This window comes from Phyllostomus discolor, chromosome 2 (genome assembly GCF_004126475.2).
Source record: "Phyllostomus discolor isolate MPI-MPIP mPhyDis1 chromosome 2, mPhyDis1.pri.v3, whole genome shotgun sequence".
Lineage (NCBI taxonomy): Eukaryota > Metazoa > Chordata > Mammalia > Chiroptera > Phyllostomidae > Phyllostomus > Phyllostomus discolor.
The window spans coordinates 24,234,955-24,262,796 of record NC_040904.2 but is presented as its reverse complement, the minus strand read 5'-3'; the positions used below and the strand labels follow the sequence as shown (position 1 = coordinate 24,262,796).

General features: G+C 42.1%; 1 long non-coding RNA gene across 1 annotated transcript; it reads left to right on the top strand.

The window, feature by feature from the left end:
- The first annotated feature begins 913 nt into the window (after positions 1-913).
- LOC118498689 lies at positions 914-11,668 on the top strand. Its single transcript, XR_004901158.1, has 3 exons — positions 914-1,413; positions 6,240-6,243; positions 11,658-11,668. It is a non-coding gene; the product is annotated as an uncharacterized LOC118498689 (long non-coding RNA).
- The last annotated feature ends 16,174 nt before the right edge of the window (positions 11,669-27,842 follow it).

Genomic DNA, 27,842 nt, shown 5'->3' with positions numbered 1-27,842 from the left:
CCCAGAACCCACCTGGCGCCGTACACAGTCATCACAGTATCACTGACTCTGTTTCCTATGCTGTCCTTTACATCCTCATGACTGTTCTGTAACTGCCAATCTGTACTTCATCCCTTCACTTTTCTTCCCTCTGTCGACCATCAGTCTGTTCTCTGTATCTCTGAGTCTATTTCTGTTCTGTTTACCCATTTATATTGATATTTAGCTTCCACATATAAGTGAAATCACATGGTATTTGCCTTTCTCTGTCTGACTTATTTCACTTAGCATAATACCTTCTAGGTCCATCCATGCTATTGCAAATGGTAAGATTTCATTCTTTTTTATTAACTCTGTGATACCTATGTACCACAGCTTTTTTATCCATTTTTATTTTGGGGGCACATAGGATGTTTCCATAGCTTGGCTGTTGTAGTTTTCTTTCTGTTTTGATATGATATCTATATTTGATAGCCAGACATGTCAAATATTTGTAGTTAATTCTGTAACACTTTTCCCTTCTCAGCCACTTCTTTCAAGATCAGAAAGTACTGAGATTTAAATATTTTAAGTATAGTCTATGTGTGATATTGGTAACAGTTAATGCCCTTTTATGTGCCATTTGGCACCTATCACTTAGCTCCAAAATTGGATTTGTGGTCAGTAAATGCTTACCTACTATGCAGCTGACTCTTGGGTTTATTGTCATGGAAATTCTGAGAGAGGGACCATAATAATCTCCCTTGAAGAAGGTTTTGTTTCCACAAAGCTTCTTTGTTCTGAGCCTGCAATGTTGCTGATTACTGCTTTACTTATTTCTCTTAGCATATATAACTATATATAATATATTACATATATTATACATAATTTTACCTTGCAATACTTTATTTCAAAATATTTACAAATATGTAAAAATATTTGGACTATGTGCAATTTAAATTTACTAATTAGAGAAAATACTATTTTACTCCCATTGAGCATTTAGAAATTTTAGGAAGAGGTTTCAGTTTCTGGGGCCTGAGAAAATGAGAGAATATACAACAGGAAATTCACATAAACCATGATTATTTTAAAAACTCAGGAAGATAAGGTATGTATCTCCAAATTGGTCCCTTCTGGGTTGTCACAGTGAACTGTGTCAGCTGGAAGTCCAAGGGAATAGTGACTTCTTCACAAGTTGAAGCAACCATGATATCCAGATGAAATGCTTTGTGTGCTGTATTGTGACTTCACTATATTGGTGTTAATATGCAAGTCCCACAAACCAGATTTAGACAACAGCCTGATGGACCTTGTAATCTGTCACTGAAGCTGAATGGAGCTTAATAGACACAAACAACAACAAAAGTCTGACAAGAAACAGTTCGACGCTGTGACTTCCATGTCCTGAGTCGCAAGAGCACTGCTCAGAATTTCAAGGCACATCTTCCAAAGGTACACAAAAACAGATGAGAACCATGTTTGATTGATCAGAGCACACAGAACAAATAATGCACTTACATTTCTGTGTAGTTGGGGGACTCAAGATCCCAAGTAGAACATACGAGATGCATAGCCACAAATAGAGCCTGACATCTCAATTATGCCAAGAGTATCGTAAGAGCAGAAACACAGAAAGAATAATATCATTAAGGAGCAATCTAAACATACATTAGGATCTAAGTATTTTAAGGGAACCTGGAGTCATTAGAGAAAACTGGGATGGAAATATTTTCTTCTCTGCGTCCTTGTTATTTTGGAGACCAATGAACACTAAGCATCTCTTTCTAGGAGGGATAGTATTCCATAATCAGGGAGTAAAATCACTTATCTATTTACTCAAATATGCTAAATTGGTTTTGAATAGTGGAGATTTAAGTTTTATTTCTTGGTAACTTTAATACAGGTCCAGTTACCTGCTTTCCATCTGGATTTCTGGTTCAGCACCACGGAAACTCTTCACTGACCAATATAAAATTATCTGCCTGTAGGAGGGACCAAGTGGGCGGGTATACCAACAGGGCGGGTCTTCTCACCTCGGGCCAGGCCTCCCTGCACCCAGCCTCTGGCCCAGGCAGGGAGAAGGTGTTCTCCAGATTCTCACCTATCTGGTTCTTACCAAACCCTGATCAACTCCAGCATACTCAAGTTCACTAGCTGTGAAATCCCAAAGGCTTGAAGTTTCCCAGACATATTTCAAAAAGCTAATACAAATTTCGTCTTGAATTTTTTTATTGGGAGATCACGGAGGGAGTAGACATTGCTTCCCGGCACACTCTCATTTCTTCTTTGAAATAAAATATTTCCTCGACTAACTGCAGTACATCTATAGTATCATTATGAAGGTTATAAGATTAACAACAGTGTAAAATTCTACAAAAATATTTCTAACGTGGCCCCAAAAATGGATCTAAAAGAAAGGGTTTATGACTCTCAAAGGAAGATTACCTTTTTGCTTCTGTTGAAGTCCTGTGTAAATTCTTCACCAACAGTGATAGGCTCGGTATTGCCACTGACCACACTATGAACACCGTACCCTAACCACATGTCAGATCTGCAGGCTTCTACTCCCCAGTGCTTCAAAACAAGCAAGACTGTGGTGAACAAGGGCCACCAGCTACCGAACTGATACTCAGTGGCACACTGAAAGAAATTACTTTAGGCAAATAGCACTTAACCTGGTATTTCATATCCAGGCTACTTGAGTTTTTGGAGTGGCTCCACACTAAAAGGTATCTGGAGATAAAAATAATGTCCTTCACTTAGAACTCAGTATCACTAAGTACATCTGAGAAGAGGATAAACCACGGGCAGCACCTGGTGGACTGTGATTGGCTGGGTCAATTATAGGAAAGGGAAGTACTGCTCTAATTGCCAGCTACACTTTTATAAGCTCAATGCCTCCATCCTAGCTAGTGCTGACTGGCCGTGCGAGGGGACATCAGACAAGAAAGGAGAATACTACAGAGATGAAGTAGGATAACAGTGTAGATGAGGAGAGAGGAGATTAAAAATGGTGTTAGTGGTCACAGTAGCCAACAGAAATTAAAAGTAGTAACAGGGAGGGTGGTCCAGTCCTCAGAGCAGAAGAGAGATGGCCAAAAGGCCTGAGACAGATAAATAACAAAGTGACCAAGAGAAACCCAGAAACATGTCATGCAGAAGTACTGTGATGGGGGAAAGAAGCATCATTTAATCAACAAATTCTTAATAAACACTTACATTTCTAGGGACCAGGGATGCAAAACTGAGTAATTCATGCTGATACTCCAAGATGCTATAGAGTGAGTCATTGCATCCTAACAGCCACATCTCATTTATCTGCATCAAGAGCATTCAAAAAGTTAAATCACCGGTGCCAATAAAGGCTCTCCAAGGAAAGAAAATAAGAAGCAGCTGGTCCATAAACTGTTAACTAGACATAACAGAAGGGCTCCTTCTCCACGAGTTCTCGGGCTATGTTCTTATTCCATCAGGTTATAATAAAAGCATGAGAACTTCCAGGAGTGATCATCAAATTGAATACCCTTATTTAGGGAGCTAGGAAATCCTAGGATATAGGAATTTAGCAAATGTGAAAGGCAAAGCCAAAAACCAACCAAACAAACAGATATTACAAAAACCTATGTTTAAGTAGGAAACTTTAGTACTAAGAGAACATCTTATAAATTACACCATCATCCACCATGGGCTGAGAGAGGCAGGGTAAGTCCATGCAGTTTTTTCCCAATATTTTATTTATTTATTTTCTGAGAGGGAGCAAGAGAGGGAGAAGGAAGGAGAGAAACATCAATTTGTTGCTTCTTGCATACCCCCAACTGGGGACCTGGCCTGCAACCCAGGCATGTGCCCTGACCAGGAATCAAACCAGCGACCCTTTGGTTCACAGGCCCACTGAGCCACACCAACCAGGCCTCCATGCAGTTTTACCCTCTGTACTCAATTTTTAATTTTTAAAGTTATGCTGCATCTGTATTAGGGAAACATCAGGAGACACCAGACACAGACATCTGATTGCAAGACTTGGGGTAAATCATTCCCACTTGCTTAACATCAAACTGATGAAGCATTTATTTAAAAACATTTGTGGAGTAATAACAGAGAGGGAGAACCCACAGTTTCTTTCCTATTACAACCACATGTTAAGACAATAGGCTTCAATAAAAAAATTACCTTCAAACACATTTTATGTGGGGGATTTGCTTTAGCCCTTAACACTGCAGGTTGGGAGACCATCGAGCACATTCCTTTGCAAAACTTAATTTTCTTTTTGAACACTGCATTGACCCTAAGTTTAACATTGTTCCAAATTCAGTCTTCTTTGCCCACACAAGATATTGCAGCTAAGCAAAACTGTTCTGGAAACCTCATAAATTGTATGAGCTGCTCAATTTAAGCCTGAGGGAGTAAATTGAAGAGAGCTAGCCTGTCATAGCATTTTAGACTGGTTGCTACAGAAATTCAGGATTAGTTCTAGATTGATTGAACTGGTTATGGTGGTGACTATATATGTACACACACACACACACATCCTGCCATTTTAGTGATCTGTTACCAAGTAGGCCTTTTATTTTAGTTCTTCATGCCATGCTTTATTTAATATACTTAAAATGGGTCTGGTGATGGGGGTAAAGGGAGGAAACTGACTGGGTGCCCTCTAAGAACCCAGAGCTTTATTGGGGACTTCCACATATTTTAAAATTTATTCCATTTTACACCACTATTCACTTGACACCTGCAATGTACCAGTTGCTCTGGACTCAATAATGAACAGACAGAGATAGACCCATTCTTATGAAGATTATGGATCACAAGGCACTATTTAAACTGTGAATCAGTCAGATAAATTCCTGACATTACCTCGTGTTGACTTAGAAAAATAATGCCTCGAGTTGCTAACTTGACCTTGGTCCAGTTTATTTTTGCCTCAATTTTCCCATCTGTAAAATGGACTTACTATGAGGACTGAGTGAGAATAAAGAGCACACATAAAAGGCCCGGTACAGGTACACAACTGGGGGGTGCCCCCCTGCCTTCCTCCAAATAGTCCCCAGTAGGATGTGAAGTTGATTTTCTATTAATAGGTTGTGTAGTTATTTTCACCCTTATTATAATTGCAGCCTCCAGGGGGCAGTAGAAAATGTGCCCACCAGTCCCAAGGAGAGAAACGGGGCCACTTTCATTGCTACAAAGCTAAAAACACATTTTGCTCTTGTGCTGTTTTATAGACAAACAAATGAAGAAACAAACAAAAAAGAAAACAGTCATTTAAAGAAACAGTAATGAAAGCACAAGTAAAATAATATTCAGTTATGCAACAAATATATGTTGAGTGCCTATCTGTGCCAGCCACTGAAGGTAAAAATAGCCCCCGCCTACGGGGTGGCATGAGGGTTAACGGGGTCACAACAGCAATGACAAACAGTAAACAGGAACTATGCACAGTGACTATTTGGGGGAGGATACATTTTCAGAGTGGCCAAGAGAGGCCAAAGCAGTGCTGTTTATCACCTACGGAAACCTCTGAGTGTCCGACTTTTCCTGCCAGTCTCTTTCTTGCTGGAGAAACCAAAATTATTCTGACTTATCACTAGTTAATTTCTCAATCCCACAGATGAATTAAAATAAAAGATAATAAAATGGAATCCAAATGTGCCACGTACAAAAGTTTCATTGGGATGACTAAGAGAAATCATCTTTGATCAGTTATGTCTGATCAAAGATTGCCTTGTCCCATTGAAAATAACTCTGAAATGTTCTGCTGGCTTTTAAATGATAGAAGGTCCATTACAAGTTAGAATGAACTGTTACTGATTCTACATGTTGCCTTCAGACTCTTTCATTTCTCTTACGTGAACCATGAGAGCATGAGTGCAGCCCTGGTTGCCAGAACACCACTGAGAAACTCTGGGGTGTAACCAGGTGTGGACATCTGTGAGCATGAAACCCAAGCACCACACAGCATCTGCAATGTGGGATGTGAAAGTGACAAAGTCATTTGCATGATTAAATACATTACCAAGGTATTTTAAAAGCTTACACATCTTCCACTTTAATTTTTTCCGATTTGAATGCTGCCCCAGAGATGTTTGCCTGCAGCCACTGACTGTCTTTTTCATGATCACGCTCACTGTGGCTTATCTGTCCGCATCCAGGGGTCATCCCTCAGCCTTGGCACAGAAAAGAATAAGATACCCCCCAATGGTGACATAGTGCATTTCAGCAATTCCTCATAAAGTTCACCATGGAATTAGCATATGACTCAGCAATTCCATTCCTAGGTATGTGCCCAAGAGAACTGAAACCAGGTGTTCAAATAAAAGTTTGCACGCAAATAGGCATTGCAGCATTATCCGAAATAGCCAAAGGCAGAAACAACCCAAATGGCTGTTAATGATGAGTGGATAGACAAAACATGATATGTTCTTACAATGGAATAGTATTTAGCCTAGAAAATGAAGAGAGTACTGGTACACACTATAACAAAGACTTCTGTGCCCTTAAGGGAAAGGATGTATCTTCCTTTTGACGTTCTCTTCTTCATGCTGGATGATGTGGAGAAACAAAGGCAGCACTGTCTTTGATCACAAGCTGACTTCCTGAGTGGTGGGAGAAACCCACCACTATCTCGTCTCAAAAACGGAAGTAACTGCAATGAAACGTTTGGTGTAAAGTCGAGGGGTATCGCATGCCTTTCGTGTTCTCGTCAGGATGCTAGGTGCTAGGCATAGCGGGGTGGGCAAGAGTGACATAGTCCTGCCTCCACAGAACTTCCCAGCCTGGCTGGGAAGGTGGACAAGGGCTATGACAGGGTGCCACGGGAGCTCTCCGTGTGAGTGCTTTACCTATTCTGGGCTCAGCGAGTGAGATAGGGGAGGGAGATGTGTGTGCAGGACGATGTGATGCTTAGAAAAGCCTTCTCAGTCTCTGCCTCCAAACTACCCAACTTGTAACTATGCAAACATTATCTACACTTCGACTATGTACAAAACTCTGTGCTAAGTCCAGCGAGAGATACAAAAATACATTGTATACATAAATAAATTACAACTTAAATTTAATGAAAAGAATGCTATTGTTAAGCCTCTTACAGGGACGCACATAAAATATTACAGGTACATTTTTTATGGGGTTGAGAAGCAGTGATCCTAGTTTAGCATTCCAAAGAGGAGGAAGCTATGAGAGAAAAAGCTCCAGAGATCTGCCTATGGGTCACTTTGAGTCTTTGGTTGAATATTAATCCAAAGTAGGGCAAGACCCCATGAGGCCAGGCCAAGAATAACAACCAGGGGAAGAAAAACTACATGGGAACGATCAACAGAAACGCTACTGGAGCTCACACAGTACTAGAAGACATTTGAGTTCCCACTAGGCAGGGCAGAGAGAACTTGATGGATACCAGGGACATTCAGCAGGTTCCAGAAAGGCCACACCTTGGGAGCAGGCATAAACAGCTCAGAGGGTGTCCAAAATTAAAAGGATTAACCACACCAAGTCTTGGTGAGGATGTGGAGCAAGTGGGTCTTCTGTGTTGCTGGTGGGAGTGTAAGGTATTTCAAGCACTCAGGAAAAGGTTTGGCTCTTCCCCCCCCCCCACCAAAAAATAAAGTTAAATACCCATTTATTTTATGATCCAGAAATTTCACTAGTATTTACCGACGAAAAATGAAAACCTGCCCATACAAAGAATTATACACAGATGCATATAGGAGCTTTATTGATAATTGCTAAAAATTGCAAGCAACTCAAATGTTTATCAATGGATGACGGTAAAAATGTGTGGCTTAGTCATACAATGGAATCTGCTCAGGGTTAAAGAACGAGTTACTGATACACTAACAAAATGGGCAAATCTCAAAAATATAGTGAGCAAAAGAAGCTAGCCCCCAAAGAGTAGACATACTATAGTGGTAAGAAGTTCTGAAATGGGAATACTAACATATGGTGTGAGGAAACAGACTGTTAGTTGCCTAGGCTGGGCATCCAGGTGGCATTATGACTGCAGAGGGGTACAAGGAGAGGTTTGGGGGTGATGGGAATATTGGAGTTTTATGGCTCTGTACATATGTCGAAGTTAATGGACTACCAACCTCACCTGGGTACATGTTATTGCATGGATATCATACCTCAAGACAGCTGTTTTATTGAGATGAAATTCAGAGAAAATAACAAAGTTATTTGTTAATGGTTAACAAACACGTTAACCATTTTAACGTGTAAAACTCAGTGGGTTCTAGTACATTCCCAATGTTGGAAAACCACCACCGCTGGCTAGTTCCAAACTTTTCATCACACTGAAGGAAATCCTGATGCCTATTAAGTAGTTAGGCCCCATTTGCCCCACATGCTGGCCCCTAGGACCCACTAATCTGCTTTCTGTCTCTGTGGATTTACTTACTCTTGATATTTCATATAAATACAATACAGGCCTTTTGTGTCCGGCTTCTTTCACTCAGCAAAATGGTTTTGAGGTTTGTCTACACTGTAGCATGCATCAGTACTTCATTCCTTTTGTGGCTGAATAATACTCCACTGGGTGCATATACCACAATTCATTTATCTGTTCCTCTGTTGATGGACATATGGGTTGTTTCCAACTTTTAGCTATTATAAACAGTGCTACTATGCACATGCACACGTATGTATTTGTTTGAATACATATTTTAATTATTTGGGATCCGTGCCTAGAATTTCTGGGTCATATGGTAATTCCATGTTTAACTTTTTGAGGAAATGCCAAGCTGCTTCCAAGCCACTGGGCTGTTTTATATTCTCTTTAGCAATATGCAAGTGTTCCCATTTTTCCATAGCCTCAGTAACACTTGTTTTCCTCTTTTAAAAAAGTTACAGCCATGCTAATGGCTGTGAAGTAGTACCTCATTGTGGTTTTAATTTGCAGTCTCCTAATGACTAATGATGTTGAGTGGCTTTTTACATGCTTGTAGATCATATCTACTTCTTTGAATAAATGTCTATTTAAGTCATTTGCTCATTTTGAAATTGGGTTGTCTTCTTGATTCTAGATCTTTATCAGATTTGCAAATATTTTCTTCTGTTCTGTAGGTTGTCTTTTCACTTTCTTTACAGTGTCCTTTGATTCTCAATCCTATTCCCTACATCTATCCTAATGCCAGTACCACACAGTTTTGACTACTATAGCTTTGTCATAAGTTTTGAAATCAGGACAGGTGAGTCCTCCAACTTTCTTCTCTTTTAATATTGTGTTGGCTACCCTTGAGTGTCCATATAAATTTGAGAATTACCTTTTCCATTTCTGCAGAAAAGACTGTTGGAATTTTGATAGGCATTTCATTGACTCTGTAGAACACTTAGGGTAGTGTTGCCATCTTAACAATATTAGCACTCCCAAGCCATGATCATGGATGTTTTAACATTTACATAGGTCTACTTTAATTTCTCTCAGCAATATTTTATAGTGTTCAGTGTACAAGGCTTTCACAGCTTTAGTTAAATTTATTCTTAAGTATTTTATTCTTTGAATGGTATTAAAAATAGAATTGTTTCCTCACTTTCTTTTTTGAGTAGTACTTTGCTGGTGTATAAGAAATACAACAGATATTTGTACATTAATCTAGTGCCCTGCAACTTCACTGAGTACACTTATTAGCTCTAGTAGTTATTTTGTATGTGCAGATTCTTTGAGATTTTTCTACATACAGGACCATGTCATCTGTGAACAGAGATAGTTTACATCTTCCTTTCCCCTTGGAAGATCTTTTATTTCTTTTTCTTACCTAACTGCACAGGCTAAAGTTTCTAGTGCAATGTTAAATAGCAGTGGTGAAAGCAGAAACTATTGTATTTTTCCTCTCTAAGGGAGAAAGCTTACAGTTTTTCACCACTGAGTTAGCTGTGGGTTTTTGATAAATGCCCTTTATCATGTTGAGGAAGTTCCCTTTGATTTCTAGTTTTCTGAGTGCTTTTTTTTCATGAAAGGGTATTGGATTTTGTCAAATATGTTGTCTGTGTCAACTGAGATGATAGTGTGGTTTTTTTCCTTCATTGTATTAATGTGGTGTATTAAATTATATTGATTGATTTTTTATTTTGATCCTCTCATGTACTCTTGAGTTAAATCCCAATTGACTATGGTATGTAATCCTTTTAATATGCTGTTGGATTCAGTCTGCTAGTGTTTTGTTGGTGAATTTTGCAACCATATTCACAAGGGCTACTGTCTGCGGTTTTCCTGTGGAGTCTTTATCTGGTCTCGGTTTCAGTGTACAATGAATCTGGAAGTATTGCCTCCTCTTCAATTTTTTGGAAGAGTTTTGTAAGACTGGTATTAATTCTTCCTTAAATGTTTGGTAGAATTCACCAGTGAAGCCACCTTCTAGAACTTCCTTTGTTGGGAGGTTTGATTACTGAGTCAGTCTCTTGTTATAGATTTGTTCAGATTTTTATTTCTTCTGAGTCAGTTCTGGTTGTTTCTGGAAATTTGTCCATTTCATCTAGGCTGTCTAATTTGCTGGGCTACAATTGTTCATAGTATTCCCCTGTATTTTGTTTTCTGTAAGGTTGATTAATAACGTACTTTCATTTCTGATTTCAATTATTCATATCTTCTCTTTTTTCTTTGTCAGTCTAGCTAAAGGTTTATCCATTTTGTTGATCTTTTCAAAAGACCAGCTTTTGGTTCATAATTTTCTCTATTGTTTTTCTATTTTCTAATAGAATGGATTTTTTTTTAGTGGTATAAAGGTCATAGAAGACAGAGCAACCAATCCTAGTTAAGACTTTGGGAGAATTTCTTTAAAGGGGTAGATAGAATTTGTTTCTTAAATTCCTAAAAAGCAAAATTTTATTTCATAATTCTCTCCCAAATTGGCAAAAAAGGCCCGGAAAATTCTGCCACTTTAAAAGAGCTATAAGTTTAGAGAAGGAGATGCATTTGGAGAATCTTGTGTGTTTATTTAACCTCTTATTTAGTGGCTTTTGGGGTAGTGGTTAGCTCCAAGAATGCTAATGCTGAGGGAAAAAACTCATACAAGCAAATCAGCCTACCTTTCTGTTCACTCACGGCGTGGGGTATGATTGTTGGTTTGGAATATGATGTAACCAGAGACCCCTCTTATTCATCAAAGTGCTACATGCTTAGGTCCTGAAGAATGTATATTGAAAATGAGTGTGATTGAAAGAAATGGTATTAAAAATAGAGCTCAGAGGTGGAGACTTTCAGACTCTTTCAGACTTTATGAAGAAAAACTATTTATACATAAGTATCTTGGAAGCTTGTTTTAGAATTTGAAGATTGAAACCTTTTTTTTAACCATATTGCCACTTCTTTTAACATAGCTAGTAAAGAAAAGAATAGAGCAGATCAAGGTAGAAAAACAAATTTCCTAGAAGTTTTAGACCATGTTTCATCATTGTATTTCTCACAAAATTCACTCTCCCACACACAAAAATGCAGCAATAAGCTATTAATCACCTTAAGAGATGCTATCAACTTTATTAGTATGGAAATTCAGATCCTATCTATAAAATCCTATCAGATTTTATTTGAAGCTAATCATTGAATTTTTCTTTTTTGAAATTACATTTATCTTTGAGACATACACACTTTCCTCTCCATTTTCAACCTCTCAGTCATCTTTTATTGTAAAAACAAAACTGTTAGAAAATGGGAGTCTTCGGTTTCATCTTTTGGACACTCCCCCCAATTGTTCTCTAAGTAGGTGAAAGGAGAAAGCGCAGGCACCTCACGTGACTCACACATTACATCAGCCCACCACAGCCAGCAAACGTTGGTCAAATGAGGCAACCACCACCCACAATGTCATTAGCCAGCTCTTACAGTTCTAATGTGTAGTTCCAGCACAATTCTGTTGTGCTCAGAAATGCATTCACGATGGGGATTACGCATAAGAATATACTTGTGTGTAGGTCAGTCCAGCTTTCTGACTGACCACTGAGAGATGAAATAGTTGTTGTACAGAGCGGCCCAACAGATTTTGCTGTTGTTGTTAATACTTTATATAATTTTTTAAAACTGCCGGCGGTTGAAGTGTCAGCACATTTCTGTAAAGATCTCCACAGCACTCCCCCCACCATGATGTGGAGCTGTGACATCAGTATTTTTCCAGAGGTTTATTTTATTTCTAAATAAAACTCAATCTCAACAGATTGCAATCATGACAGGAATGATCAAAGCTATCCAAATGTCAAAAAAAAGTAAATATTACTCACTGGAAATTCCATGCTGACCCTCTTACTTGCCTGAAGAACACACTTTCAGAATCTCCTTATACCACATAAAAACAGTAGGCTGAAGTCTGTTGAATGGAAGACATCGATTAAGACAAAGTTAGAAGTATCAGCGTAAGAATTTCCACAGCAAAAAAATTTCACATCTTGTTTTTCATCTGAGCTATACCAGTTAAATATTTCACACCATGCTATGTCCCCTTTTCTCTCACAGAGTCTGAAATTCACAAGAGGGTACAGGATTGAGACCTGGTGGTGTCTAAGTGCCACGTACAAATTACCAAGCACGCACTTGCCAGTACCAGTCAGTGCAAGACAGGCATCGTGAACTTTTCTACTCCAGAAGTTAGTGATGCCGGGTCTAGGGCCACAGTCTGGCATAAGGGACTCATGAAGACAGATTTCCTCTTTCCCTCATTCCAAGGTGCCCAGGTACATGCCTCCCGACCACCACACAAGGTTCTGTGCTGGCGATTCCAGTCCTTGAATAGGATGTAAGCACGTGACACGTGCCTGAAAGGATTGGCAGCTGGCTTGTTGCTCTAGGGCCTTATCTGAAGCCATACAAGTTGGGCAGCTGCCCTGGGCCTCCACTTGGGTAGGAGAGGGGCTAAGGACCAGGCTCCAGGGAAGAGGAGCCCCTGACAATCCAGAAACAGACACTGGGGGGGACCAGGAACCTCAGGCCACATCACCAAGGCAGTGGTCCAGCTTACACCCTCCTCCTTCTTAAACTACTTCTGCTACCAGCTTCAAATTCTATTCTTCTCTCCTAAGATCCATTTTGAGGGCATAATACCACAGAGCTGTGGTCGAATGTGGCCTGGAGCTGAATAATTCTTTGCCTCTAGTTGTAAAAAAAAGAATTAAGTTGTTGCCAACATTTTAAAACAAAGAGATTTCACATAATAATAGAAAACTTGGGTTTCTCTTGGAAGTGGGGAGATTTGGCAATTCATGCAGCTTTCTCCAACAACGGGCTGGAGCTGAGGAGCAGCTTTGCCTTGTAGACAGGAAAGCACCCTCCAGATCTGTTGGCCTTTGAGTTTGCAAGTCTGGCTTTTAAGAAAACATAGTTACAGATTGTACAGCGTGAATGCAGAGGAATCGGGAGGGAAGGCATTACTTTCTGAATGGGAGGCTGGCTTTGTTTGCGTCTTAGGAGAACGAGAACTAGAACTGGTCCATCGTGACCCTGCTCTCCTCTCCATCTTGTTTACTCAAACTTTAAAAAAGAAATCTTATCCGTGCTACTTGTTTGAGGAGCACTTAACTTTTCCGAACTTTTCGTTCTCACTGCACGAAAGCCATTCTTTAATGACTGCAGACACCTTTCCTGCTTTGCTAAATTTTTTTCCTTAGAAGCTTTTATACTACTGCCCTCCCACCCCCGAGACACACCTGCTTGGTTCCACCCACCTTTAGGTGCACAACAGGATCTTCTTTTCCTGGGTGCGAATAAGGTGAACAGCAGGCAGGCTCAGAGTCTTCCCAGTCAGACGCCACTTCCTGCCCCGACTCCGCTCAGCAGACTTAGTGGGGGGCACGGTGCTACCTTGAATAAGTCACCAAATGATACTTAGCTGCTCAAATGTCATAAGAAAATTATTTCTGCAACAAGGCAAATGACTTGGCAATAGGTTTAGAGGGTGGAGCATGGACATGGGGATAAGACAGAGGTCTGGTTTCAATCCTGGCTCTGCCGTTTTATAGCTCTGTGATTTCATTAAGTTTAACTTCCGAGTCTCAGTTCCCAGATTTATAAAGTGAAGAGTAATTGTAGGAATGTATGTACAACAACAAGCCCTGTGCCTGACGCACTGCAGTGGCTCCCCGAGGCCGGCTCCTCCCATAATGCCGTGGCCCACAGACAACAGGAAGGAGCCCAGTCTCGGAAGTCCCCCCGCTGTCCTGTCTGTGACAGGGGGCAAGCCTCTGGGACTGTGTGAAGGGAATGCTGAGAATTCCTTTAACTACAGTACCAACCCAAGTCAAACGAAAGAAGAGAAAACCATCAGCCTGGAGAACGCATGAGTGAAATTCAATTTAAAAGATAGAAATCAACATTCTCCCAAATGAAAACTTTGTTTTTATTCTTTGATCTGCCCTTGAACCAATCCCCTCAAAGGGGCCGCCTGGCCAAACCTAACCTATCTCTCAACACCCACCACCGGTGCCTTGCTGTGTACCGGAGTCTAGTTCCCTGCCACTGAACTGTGCAGATGAGTAGCATCAGCATGGTCTGGGAGCTTGTTAGAAAGGCCGAGTGTCAACCTCCAACCCTGACCTACAGAACCAAAAACCACAGTTCAACAAGAATGCAGATGATTTCCATCACATTTACATGTCAGAAGCACTGTTGTGGTTCATATACCATGTCAATTGGGTACTCTCTTTTTTTTTCAAAGATTTTATTTATTTAGTTTTAGAGAGGGAAGGGAGGGAGAGAGAGAGAGAGAGAGAAACATCAATGTGTGGTTGCTGGGGGTTCTGGCCTGCAACCCAGGAATGTACCCTGACTGGGAATCGAACCTGGGACACTTTAGTTCCCAGCCCGCACTCAATCCACTGAGCTACGCTAGCCAGGGCGGCACTTTCTTGTTTATCTCCATTCAGACCATTCATGGAGCAACTATTATTGTGCCAGGCACTGTTACTTACATACTTTATATTCTCTACTATTCCAAAAGTAGAAATTATTATTACTAATTTATATAAGCTTAAACTGAGGCTCAGCGATTTTGAGAGTCTCTCCTAAGCAGTGAAGAAGGGGTCGCAGAGCCTCCTAAGCAGGCCTATACTCCTTGTTTCTAGAGCCGAGCCTCTCAAATAGGCGCAGGAGGCAGAGCCCCCAGCACCACGGTAATCTCTCTGAAGAACACCAGGAAATATAAGATACACAACTTTCAGCACATGAATGAGAAGTATCGCAACTAGCAGGATATAGCCCTGAGTTATGTGTTGCAATATAACAATCACAAGCCAGACATGTGAAAAAACAGTCAAGCTGCTGCACCTTATGGTTCACTGCTCCTGAATTTCCCCATAATAGTCATCTGTTCCTTGGTCTCTCCTTTGGCCTCCTGCGCACACTCACAAGCCAACGAGTTGTAGCAGGCGCCAAAGCTTTAGGGAAGGTGAGTGAGACAATACTTAGAGGTAAGACAATTTTGTTAATTTAATTTCCTCCTGCAATTTGGAGGAGATCATACCGGGCCCATTTTGGCAGTCAGAAATCACTGGGTGCAGCTCCTCATATTTTGACAGAGGGAAGTTTGAGAAACTTACTACTATTTTGGGGGGCAGTTTATGTGCACAGAACCAGCCATGCAGCATCTTGGTGCTGGAAAGCCTTCCCACCTAAATAGCTCAATACAAAATCACGTACTTGCTGGACATCTCTGTCCCCTGAAAGTGCCCACGACCAGCCATAGACCATGAATGGCAACCAGGTCAGACACCCCGCTGTCTCAACTCCTACAGGTATTATGTTCCTATAGACCGGGAGTAAGATCTAATCTGTGACATCCTCTCCTCTCTCTCCATCTCCCACTTTTCCCAGACTTCCATGCATTCAGTGAGAGCTTTTTAAATAAGATAACTTGGTAATACTGTTACAATTAGTTGAGTGCCTCCTACCTTGTGCCAGACACCGCTCCAGCAGCTGGGTTAAATGAGACACCTGTGTGCAGGTACAGAGCATGACGGGAGCTCTTAGATCCAGGCCCCTCTGGCACACAGATGTTGCAGCCATCATCATCTGAGTCCAGACTCCACGTCTCACTTTCGTGGCAGTTCGCACCAGCACTTCATGGAGAAGGAATCTAATAAGGAATGGCAATAAATAAAAGGTGAAAGAGACTTCTTACCCTCAGAACACAAAAACCGTTCTTTCAGCCCTCCTTTAGTCCATTTTACTTTCTACTTTTCCCTCCAGCCATGCTGCACACGCTTCCATTCACGGTTGAAACACCCAGAGAGCAGGGTCTGTCATTGACTCCCTGTGCCTTGCTCTGCTGCATGAGGTGCAATTTCCTCCCTTACCAGCTCACTCCAGCTCCTCCACCCACATGGAGTTAACCTCTCCCAAGTGGACCCGTCTTCTCCCTGCTCCCCATTCCCCTTCAGATGGTCATCCCGTCCCTTCCTTGAGCTACTCTCATAACCTGACTTCCACTAAACTGTCTTGTCAGCAGCAGGACAGAGCTCAGGCAGAAACCTTCCAACCCAGAATCCATGCTCCACCTAAAACACTCGACTAGCTCGTTCTCAGCACACACACCTTTCCTCCACACTGATGTGCAAGCACTCCTCTGAAGGGACCGCCTTAGTCTACTGTCGCCCAGGGATACTACTGGTTATTTGAACAGGACACTTCTGTCTCAGGAATCATGGCCCATCTGGCAACCCTGGCCTTGGTCATTACATTTGAGTAGTACTCCAGCATTTGTGACAATCAGAACTGACCACATATTTCCAAACAGATGGGGTATGTGAGGGTACATGGGTGGGACAATTCTCATTAAGTTTTATTTTTCAGTTTAATTTGGCTGCCATATTTTCTTCTCTTTATACTGAATAGTGCCCGATTTAGCAATAGGTATCCATAATTATAAAAAAGCAAATACCCAAGAATATGCAATAATTTTTAAGAGAGAATGTTGCCAAGTAGTACAATGCACTCCAGCCCTGTGATTGCAGATGGATTGCTTAACCTCTCTCTGCATCAGTTTCTTTAGCTGCAAAATGGAGATTAAAAGGGTGTTCAAGGACAGATGATTCTTGTTCCCTTCCCACAGTGTAGAATTGTTATTTAAAGTGCTCCCATTGCATATACATTAGGGCTATGTGGTTAGTTCGGTGAAACGTGAGCAGAAGCGATGTGTGTTACTTCCTGTTAATGTGGTTTGGAAGTAGGTGCATCTTCTATACCTTTTTCCTCACTTGCCAGGTAGGTGTCAGTATCCAGAACATTCTAGGAAGCCACACATTGGAAATGAAGGAGCAACAATGTGGAAAGAGCCTGGGGCCCCTGGATCTCCATTTGGAGGAGAGGTGCCTGCCGACCAGAAAAATTCATAATGAACTTGAGTGAATAGGCAAGCTTCTGTTGTGTTTGAGCCATTGTATTACATTTTGGAGTTTGTTAGAGCAGGTAGCATTTCCTTAACCAGTACAAATATTTACCTCTTGCAATAAATAGTGTAAAGAGCCAAGGAAAGCCTCCAGTAGATAGTGAACACTCAACAAATGCTAGCTGTAGTTATTATGATTATTATTATTATTATTATCTCCCTATATTTTTAGTGGGACCAAAGTCATCCAAGTCTTCTACACTGTTTGGTAAAAATTAAGTGTGCAGGATGATTTTGGATGCCCTGTTTTACCCGAGCCTGGGGTGTTCCCTGAGATGTAGAACTTTTCATGTAAACAACGGGGATGAAGTGGCCACCCTATCCAGGCCCCCTGTAATCAGTTTCCACCCCACCTTCCCCTCACGAGTTTACGGTGGGAATGATATATTTTCTGTTGAGAATATAAAGTTTGGTACCCTGATTTGGTAAAGGTAGGTGGTATCATTTGAATAAAAATATCCATTTTTCTATTATTATGGCCATTGTGCCATCTGTGGAAGGGCCATGAGTGGACAAGAAAAAGAACCACTCTCTTGGCCAGGACCAGAGTAGGCAGACATTTCTGAATGGCTGGCAGAGAGGGGGGCAGGGCTGCTCATACAGGACTGGGGCCCTGGCTCAGGGCTCAGGAGGCTACAACCGCCTGCCCTCTGGGTCTGCAGTGTTAGTAGCTTCAGACTGGTGTAAACCCTGAGAGCACACTTAACAAAATAGGACCAGAAATCAATACTTCATATGGGCCCAACTTTATTTGCCTCTTCTATTGCATCTCCTTTTATTTTTGTTTATATTTATACTTTGTCAATTCCTTTTGTGATTTTCAGCTGATCTTGGGGCTCTAAAAGATAAGAGGTCTTGCCTGCACCTGGACTAGCACTTTAAGCCTTTGGAGAGTTCTCTGGCCAAAAGATAACAGTAATCTACATAAGGGAATTCCGAGGGGAAGGGAAAACACCATGGCCAGATAGGTCAGAACTGCTCGGCCAACCACTTCTTCCCATCTACCAGGGCAAAACCTCGATGACTGTGTGTTGTTTTTTTTAATAAGGGAAGCCATCTCTTATCCCCTAATGCTTAAGAGCATGGACTATGAAACCAGTTTGCAGGAGTCCTGACTCAGTCAGTTCGGGCTGCCATCCATAATACACCACAGACTGGCTGGCTTAGTCAACAAAAGTGTATTTCTCACAGTTCTGGAGGTTGAGAAGTCCAAGACCTAACCGTGTTTGGTTTCTGGTGAGAGCTCACTCCCTTGCTTGCAGATGGTTACCTTCCCACAATGGCTGCACACAGTCTTTCCTCTGAAGTGAGTGCAGAGGGCGAGACAAAGGGAGGGAGGGACAGAGAAAGCAGGTTCTCTTGTGTCTCTTCTTATAAGGGCACTGACCCCACCCTCGTGACCTCACCTAAACCTAATTATCTCCCACAGGCCCCATCTCCAAATATCGTAACATTAAGCATTAGGGCTCTAATGTAGGATTTTAGAAAGATGCAAACATTCAACTCATAAGAAATTCAATTCTGGTTGTGCCACTTATAAGCTAAGTGATCTCGGATGAGTTAAGTTCTCTGTACCTCATTTCCCTCATCTATAAAATTGGTATCATTTTTAAAACTACTTCATAAGGTTATTGTGAGAATTAAATGATTTACCTAAGAGGTGTAAAGCACTTAGAAAAGTGTTGTTGTTAACATCATTGTTTCCCAAAAGAGTGCTTTATACTTCTACTACAAGCCTATTTTCTTCATCTTGCAATATCTTTTACTCTCGTCAACCTCAGCACCTTTGCCAGTGTTAGTAGTATTCCCTGGAATGTCCTCTATTCTTATAACCGGCATGCAAGTGTCTCCTAAAGTTCTGTTTCTTCTATCTAGCAGTCTCTGAGCATGACCTTTCTCTCCTCGGAGCTTCTATAGCTCTTACAGTCAGTGTCACATTTTGGTAACCATTATATATGGTACTATCACTCATCATTTAGTTGTTTGAAGTATATAGATTTATTTACTTAAAAATTGTTATTGAGCATCCACTATAGACCAGGCACTATGGAAACAGTGATGAGTAAAGCATGGTTCCGGGCCCTAAGTGCCTTATAGCAGTAGAAAATGCCATTCTTCAGATGCCTCCAGCATCTTCCATGCCAATCAGCCCAGAGCCAAGAACAAGGCAAACACTTAAAAATTGACCCATCACAGTATACCCAGGGATGTATTTGGAAAACAAAGAATCTCCAACACACAAACCCAATTTGTACAGTGTTCACCCATTATTGTACCTCAATCCTCATCTTAAGTACTTAAATAACCCAAATGGAAACCTTATCATGACAACTGCACCAAAAATTTTTAAATGGCAATTTTGCTTTGACTGGTGTGGCTCAGTGGGTTGAGCGAGGGCCTGTGAAGCAAAGAGTCGCTGGTTAGATCCCCAGTCAGGGCACATGCCTGGGTTGCAATCCATGTCCCCAGTAGGGGGCATGTGAGAGGCAACTGACAGTTGTATCTCTCACACATTAATGTTTCTTTCCCTCTCTCCCTACTGTCCCCTCTCTCTAAAGAAAAATAAGTAAAATTTAAAATAAATAAAAATAAAAATGGCAGTTTCTTGGTAGGTCAAGGGACTCTCAATCAATCTGGATACCGTGTTTAATCATGTGTTTCCTTCCCCAGAAGGATACGTCCTCATTTGTCTCTTCTCTGCAAAGATATCCAGGGCATTAAATCACAAAGGAGAGAAAAGACAAGAGAAGAATGGATTTAGGAAATCACTTAGTAATTGCCTTAGGACTTGCACACAGAATATACAAGATGAAAGAAAGTGAAGACACAATCACTTTTAATAGTCCCTTGGAAAAACTCCATCCCCAAATGTCCTTCATTCTTGTTGCTATTTGTTGAAGGTTTGCAGAGCTGACTAAGAGTGTTTTATGCTAATTGGCTTAATATGACATCCCTTTATCATTTGAAATTAATAGACAGCCTAGTAGATACAAGGTTAGTGGAATATCTTCTCCACCTCAGATCTGCAACTTGGCGTTTGCCCTAAAACACCACTTTCATCTTTATAGAACCGGTTGTGTCTATAAAGTCTTCTAAGAAAGGCATGCTGTCTAATCCCATCAGCCCATTTGTGAAATGTTCCAGAGGGAAATTGTTACACTGTCATTGTAGAAGCTGTTCTGCTCCTGGCATGCTCCTCAATGCCCAACAGATTTGACATCCTCTTAGTGTGGTGGGGAGACAGCAGCCTGATGTGCCAAGCACCAAGCAACAGCTGGCTCCTTAGCAAAACCCCTGCCTCTTTAACTCTTTGCGATGATGCCACCCGAGAGAAGGAAAATTTAGTGTGACGTAGAACCAAACTCCACCCCAGGGTACAGAGATGACAGAGGTCCTCTCTCTTCTCCTGCTTCTCCCTTTCTAGGAACACAGGCTGAGGGGACCCTTGGGAAAAAAGGATGAAAATGTTCTAAGACTGGAAAGGCTTTTGGCTAAAGGAAGGCTTCTCTGAGTATCTGTGCAGGACAAGAGAAGAGGAGAGGAGAGAGAGTGTATTGGGGTGACTGCTTTGACCTTCAAGGACAAGAGTCAAGAAAATCAGCAGGTTTATTTTTGTTTGTCCCACTCAGGTCACCAAAGGGACAGGAGAAGTGAGGGAGGCAGACTGAATGGGAGCCCGTGATGGTAACTCCGTATTCTCCAGGCTCCAAGAGCTCCAAAGGCTCCACAGTCTTACATGGTATTATTCCAGTACATAAGACATACATGAGACACAAAGAATCAAACAGGATAAAATAAAAGCCAATACATATGGTATATATACCTCTCGTCTCCTCCCCTTGTATCCTACCTCAAGAGAAAATGCTATCCTGAATTCGTTTGCTACTGCACACTTTCCCATGCCTTTGCTACATGCTAATGACATCGCATGTTTTTAAACCTTATTTATATCTGTATCCTTCCTTCCTTCCTATTTCTCTCTCTCTTTCTCTTTCTGTCTGTCACTTTCTCTCTCATGATGCTACCAGTTCAGTGATCAATACTGAATACAATTGGTAGTAGCAGGTCTTCTAGGCTTATTCCTGATTTCAAAGACAATTTTTCTAACATTTCACCATTTTGAAGTTTGCTATAGGTTTTCATAAGGTTTCGTATTCATCCCCTTTTATTTTCCCCCAGCACAAATATTTATTTAATGTTTGCAACATGAAAGGTGCTAGGTGCTATGAAGTAGACAAAACTATACGAGATACGATTCTTACTTCTAGAAACTAAACTAACAGGATCATTAGTGATATGAAATACATACAAATAACTTTAATACAAAGCAGACTGAAAGGCAACAAGTGAAAAACACAAATCAAGGGTTTGGATGTTGCATCATCTCTTTGAAGGATTCAACTCAACAAATCCTGAGTTCCTACTTTGTGCAAGGATTAGGGAAGGCTCTATAAGAAGTTATTTGAATCTCAGCAATGCTCCTAAAAATTAAACAAATAAATTTTTAGGTTAGGAGTGGGGGTAAGTTTGTTTTAATACTTGATTATTTCATGATTTAGTTCTAAAAACCTCAAGGTTTTAAAAAAGGGGAAAAGGTCAGTTGTATCCCCATGGTAGAGCTAAACTCTAAAATGTACAGTACAAAAAACCATTTTGTATGTCAGTATTATTGAAAATAATGTTTGAGCTACAAAGATACATTTTAGACATAAACTTAAGATGTAAGAGTTGTAATGCTATCTTTACAGAAATGGGGACCAAAAATATTGCCCATAAATAATTGCTTTTAGTGCTGTTAGAACTTGATTTTTTTTTGTAATTGTGTAGTTAAATTCAATTTAGTGAGCTGCAAGGAAAAAATAATCATCCTCTAGGGCTTGGATAAAACCATTTGAGGGTATGTTTTTCTCATTATGAGTAATTAAAGGTAAAACTTGATTGTGCCCTCTTCAGAATACCATAAAAAAAGTACATATCCATTTTCCTAAATCATTGTACTTGGCAATGTTACATATATATTACCACATAGGAAAAAAAAGCCTTCCAACATTTCCCCATACAAAACTTCTATTGATCTCCTTATTGTTAATATTTTGTAGCTAAAGTCTTGCCTGGCTCGGTTGCGTGTGAAAGGTGAATAAAAGCAGAACCCGATTCTCCTGGGTAACGTGTAATAATATCAGAGGAAAAACAAAACAAAACAAGAGAACGATGGCATGATCGACAGCTTCCTCTGCCAGTGAGATGAAGAAAGACTCTGAGAAGTGCCCATTCCATGGGGGTAGTAGGAAGTCACGGGCCACCTTAGTGAGACTATGCTTTTCAATGAAGCGATGGGTCAGGGAGCCAGGCCTGCCTGTGAAGGATGGGGGGAAGGACAGGGAGAGGAGAGGGCGAGCACAAACAACGCTTTCCAGCGGTGAGCCTGCTGCTGCATCTCAGGTTCCCTCCAGGGGGTCGGAGCCCCGGAAACCAAGGGTTCCTCACTGCCACTGGCGGTTGATCCCATCCGGAGGCATCAGGGAATTCTCACTGCTCCAGATCAAAGTGAGAAAGACATGGATCTGTAGGAAGTTTTTCGTAAAACCCCATATCTTCCGTTTAAAGAATTGGCTGTTACTCTGAAATACTGAATCCCCATCTCTTGGAGGAGGGGAGGTGAGAGAGGAGGTGGGGGAGTATGAGAAAATGCCCTTTTTTCTATGAAATGATGGGGAACGTAGGCATATTTTAGTTATGGCTGTTTTGGTAAAAAAAAAAAGTTCTAATTCAGTGAAAATGTAATAGTTGGAGTCGTATACTTGTTTCCTGTCATTTCGGTTGCTGTGTTGATTTTCTGCTGGCCTAGCATTCCCAAAGTCTTGGAATCAGATTTCTGTGCCCAGAAGAGAAACTGCCTTGGAGAGACCATCCCTAGAGCAAACCCACCAGGGATACAACACTCCTTCTCAGGGGTCTGCCTTCTTCCCCCCAAGTCTGCTCCCACAGCCACCCTGCCCTGCACTTGGGGCCAGGCAGAGTCCCACAGGGAGCACCGCTTCCGTTTCAGAGCCCAATGGCAGGGAGCAGCGGCACGAGGGGGACATAACTTTATCTCTGTAGTTGTGGGATTTCCAGCCACCAACTTTGGGTCACTCAGAACCCTGCACGGTCCTGACTGGACCATCTGTCTACAGCAGCTCTGCCAGCTCTTTCGGGGGTTGTAGCGGAAAAACGATTGTTCCATGCAGACTTGCTCAGTTTGATGCGGCGAGAAGCCTCCCACGCGGCATTGTTAGGGAGATACTGAGGTCCGAGTCAGCGGTTCAGAGGAGAGGTCTGCGGAGATATAAGTTAGAGAGTCATCCCTCTGCGAATGGTCTTCAGAGTCACAGAAGTGGGTGAGAATGCTTAAGAAAAGGGGTGATGGAGCAGGCAAGAGGGACTGGCGCTAAGCGGGACCCCAGCACTCAGAGGTCTGGTGGGTAAGGAGGACAAGGTAAGCTTTACTTGGAAGGGAGCAGCGTGCTAATACGTGTTTACTCTTGGGAAGCACTCTGCTTGGTGAGCAGTGCAGCTGAGGGGGAACCAGCAGGAGCCAGCCTGGCTCACCCTCATAAGGCTCTGAGTAGGTCTCCTCGGGTCTTGGTTTCCTCAGCTACACAAAAAGGCCCCTGTGGCAGCAGCCACTGCCTTCCTCACAAGGCGTGGTGAGAAGTGTCAAGACGGAATTAAACTCAGGCACGAAGATTTACGTTCAAAGGCCAGCCATTTTCTCAGCCTGTTCTAAGAATAGTCCAGACTTTGTATGTTCGGCCTTGGGAAATACTAATAATGCAAACGGAATCACAGTCATCATTCGTATTATTAACAAGCATTTTTGAGTAATGTTTTGAGTAAGTGCCTAATAAAGTTTAAGAAATAAAAGTAACTCATGTTTATTAAAGAAGAATTACTAGGTCTCCATTCATAAGCTTCAATATCCTGCTTAATGGATTCCATACAACATAACAGAAATCCAGTGAATGAATTATGGAGAAACAGTCCACAAAAATTATATGGTTTCCTCTTTTACTGTTGATCCCCCTCCATGAAATAACAATGAGGAGTGCAGCTTGAATAAAGCCATTTCTTGTAACAGAATGAAAGCATTAGGGTGACACTGGTTGTATTTTAGCAGACTGGCAAGAACATCAAAAGCTTCATGGTCAGAATGTGCCCCCTTGTGGACGATGTGAGTAAGAGCCGGTGCAGAGGAACCGACGTTGCACTCGGGATCCTGTGAGAGGACCCAGGGCGAGGCAACGAATAAAATGCTTGTGACCACATTTTGTAAACATCTGTGTAAGAAAGCCAGCACTTCATCAAATAAGGAAATGTGTGTAGCCGGGTGGGAAGCAGAGCCTGGGGCAATCAAGCTTGCAGTCTCAGGTTCTAGAGAACTTCAATCATTTATGATGGATTATATATGAAAAAGCCACTGAATGAATTGTAACGCGGTAAAGAAGTGTGTCGTCTCTGAACTCAGGCTGCCTGGGCGCCGAGCTCGGCTCTGTTAGCAGTTGTGAGACTTTAGGGAGTCATTTTGCTGTTCCCTAAGCTTTGGTCACCCCATCTGTAAAGCAGAATAATAACAGCGCCCTGACAGGTGTTGGTTGGAGCTGTAGGTAAGGGTTGTGGTGAGAAGCAAGTGAAATAGTGTATGGGACGTGTTTTTAGTGTAGTGACTGTTACACTAAAATAGCTATCACTCTTACCTGCCAGGGCGTGCCTGGAAAGTCAGAGAAAGACATGGGCATTTCGGGGTTTTTAAAATGGCTTCCAGATACAGGCGTTCACTGGCTACAGAGTTTGGAAGCTCTTGGCTCAGTGAACGTTGCGAGATTTAAGATCTTTGAACTTTCCTACAAGACATGCCAGAGATGGTGAATCAGCTTCCGCTTGCATCTGCCGTGTGTGTATCACCAGAGGTGTCCCGACTCACGTGGTCGGTGCGACCAGTTAGTTTCACTGCAGTTGAGGTCACGTCTGGTTGGCTGGGTGCTGTGGGGCAGGGGTCAGCTCGCTGCGAGTGACAGGTAAAGGCAGAAATGGGAAATCGAGCTGGGGCTGCGGGAAGGGAGCAGGCTCACTGGAACCCAGAAGAGCTGTGCTCTGGGAGGGCCAAGAGAACTTTCCCAGGGCGGCAGCCGTGTCCACTCCGGCAGCGATGTGGCGCCAGTGGGCAAACAGAAGAACAACAGGACAATTATAGGAAGTTTCCTGAAACTTGCTTTAAACAAACAAACAAACAAAAAAGTGTCCCTGGCTGGCGTAGCTCAGTGGATTGAGCGTGTGCTGTGAACCAAAGTGTCGCAGGTTCAATTCCCAGTCAGGGCATATGCCTGGGTTGCAGGCCATGACCCCCCAGCAACCACACGTTGATGTTTCTCTCTCTCTTTCTCCCTCCCTTCCCTCTCTAAAAAATAAATAGATAAAATCTTTTTTAAAAAAGAACACTTATTTTTTTAAAAAAAGTGTTTGTCTTTTCATTCCCTCAAATGTGCTGCCAAAACTTCAGGTATTTGCAAATGTCAAGAAGCACTAGTGAAACTGAGAATCTCGAGCTGGAAAGAGGGAGGCTGGGTGGAGTGCGCCGCGGGCCTGAGGGCCATGCACCAGGCTGGGGCTCTCCTTCAGAAGGAGCCTCAGGGGGTGGTGCTGATGGACTGCCCTGTGCATCGCTCTCCTTCACGGAGAAAGTCCACAAGCTGGGTTATTAAATGCAACATTTGTGAAATAGTTATCAATGGGGAATTTCATTTTGATTAACTACAGCTTGGAAGTTACCTGCCTTTTCCCTCTCTTTAGTCACTAGAAGGGGTAAGTTTCTCTCGCTTTCTTCTATCACAAAAGGATAGCTCAATAAGCTTTGGAAATTAGTTCATTCTGATGAATGTTATACAATGAAACAAAACCAGCTTACTGATTTTAATCATTGATACTGGGCTTCCATGACGTTCTCAGCGACCATGCCCTCCTTGCAGCTTCGCCTGGCTGGCTCCTTGGCCTGGGTCCTTCTTTTACTGTCTCCGCATGCTCTCTCCAACACCTGCCATCCCCCTCCTCACTGGCTTCCTGCAGTTCCCATCTAGACTGCTCACGCCTCTGGATAACTCACACTTCCTGTTTGTCTTTCCTTCATCTGGGTTGACAAGTCTTACTCCGGAGGAAAATCCCCAATCAATGCTATTAGAATCCATTATGTATTTGTGCTCCCAAAATCTGATCTGGGACCTCAAGGCCTCTTGCAAATTTTTTGTTCAATTTTATTGTTCCCTCACATTCCCCACGGTGTTTGGGTCAGACCTATTCCTCCCCTCTCAGTGTCTGAGGGAGGTCCTAGCAGCCCAGCTCTCTGCCTCCTCATTGGTAGGGCACCCTGAGCACCCACTCTGCCCACAGGAGTTATTTTGGAGTCAGTGACGTGTGGTCAGAAACAGCAAGGTTGGAACATTTATTTTACAAAAGCATAGAGCCCATTCTGAGCCCTGAACAGACAGAACCCAGAGAGAACAGCTGAGGACTGTGGTTAGCATTCTGTGTGAACTTGTCTGAAATGACTCCCTGACTTCTTCGTTTATCTTATTTATTGTGTGCATGGGCTGGGAGGGGTGCAGGACAACCTGGTTTTCATGACCAAATCTTGAACATGAGAAACGTGCTTTAAAGAGGTCTAACAAATGCTATTCTAGTAAATATTGGTTTTGATACTATCTGAGCCTTGAGGTACAAAATATGAAAATTCCAAACACTTATTATTCAGATCAATCGGCAAAGAGCACATCGATGCCTCGGTGGAGCTTCACAGCTCAATTAGCAAACACGGCATCTGCCCCACACTTCCCGGATGCAGCTCACATCGCCCAGGACCCCGTGCGAGCAACGCTGTGGTTAAGGATATGTCATGGCGAATCAACAAAATATGCAGTTTGATCAGCACATTCTGAGAGCAGATCATTAAAATATGCAACCAGATCCCCCAAGTGCATGAAAAATTAACTAACAAGTTTTGTATCTTGATCAGTTTAATGAGTGAGAAGTAACTAAACAAGAGTGTCAAATTGTACAGTCTGGCAAGGGGGCAGATGATTGCCTGAGAGGAGCTGGGAGGGCCAGAGCTAATATTGTTGGTTTTCAAAATACCGGTCCTTAGAATGCAGTGTCAGAGAGAGCTGATTAGTATTAAGATGTTGTCCAGCCTGTTTCCAGCAGGATGTGATGAGATGTCGAGCCTTCTGATGTAAATGAAACATTGATTCTCCCTTTCAGGCTTCACTAAGCCTTAATGGACTCAGCCATGCGCCTGGAAGCCGCTGCCAATGGCGTCATGTACATAAGTGTAGGGCTAAGGGGCAGTGGCAGCCTTCTGGAAATATCTAAACCATCTGACCTTGAAGAGCAGCTAAAAGAAAGAGAAAAAAAGAAGTTCTTTAATCAAACTGTATCAGAGATGCCCCATTCCACTTAAGAAAAAGGCAGGGCTTAATAAAACACGAAGGC